Below are 628 nucleotides of genomic sequence, written 5' to 3'. Positions count from 1 at the left end.
TGCGCGTTACAAAATGTATTGAAAATATTTAATTGGTGGTGGTATCAGCTCCAGACAGAATTGTTTAATATTTGATATGTATAATAAATTTTTATTATAATGTTACCGTTTTTACTGTTTTTTAACCATTCTTTACCGTTTTTTACCGTTTCAAAACCGTTTCATTACCATTTTTACCGTTTCTAAACCGTTTTTACCGTTTCATTACCATTTTTTACCGTTCTTTACCATTTTTTTACCGTTCTTTACCGTTCTTTACTGTTTCTTTACCGTTTTTTTTTACCGTTTCATACCGTTTACGTTACCGTTCTTTACTGTTTCTTTACCATTTACGTTACCGTTTCTTTACCGTTCTATATTACCGTTTTTACCGCTTTATTATATAATATATTTTCCTTGATGTATAACATGCATACGTTTGCAAAATCTTGTTGCACAGCACAGCGCAGTGTATGAGCTCATTAGTAATAATAATAATAATTGTCACATATAGCGTTTTTGTTACATATTGTTATCTCAGCTTCTCGTTCTGCGTCATAGATGAAGAATAGGAGGGGGAAACTGCAATGTTGCGTATTTTGCATCATTGTAAGAACAAAGGTATGCGATAGTGGGGGATTGTCTATAT

The sequence above is a fragment of the Odontomachus brunneus genome, unplaced genomic scaffold (genome assembly GCF_010583005.1).
Source record: "Odontomachus brunneus isolate Ranch 3 - 2012 unplaced genomic scaffold, Obru_v1 Obru_scaffold_317, whole genome shotgun sequence".
In the NCBI taxonomy this organism is placed as follows: Eukaryota; Metazoa; Arthropoda; class Insecta; order Hymenoptera; family Formicidae; genus Odontomachus; species Odontomachus brunneus.
The sequence above is the reverse complement of the archived record's forward strand: the minus strand, read 5'-3'. Positions refer to the sequence as shown.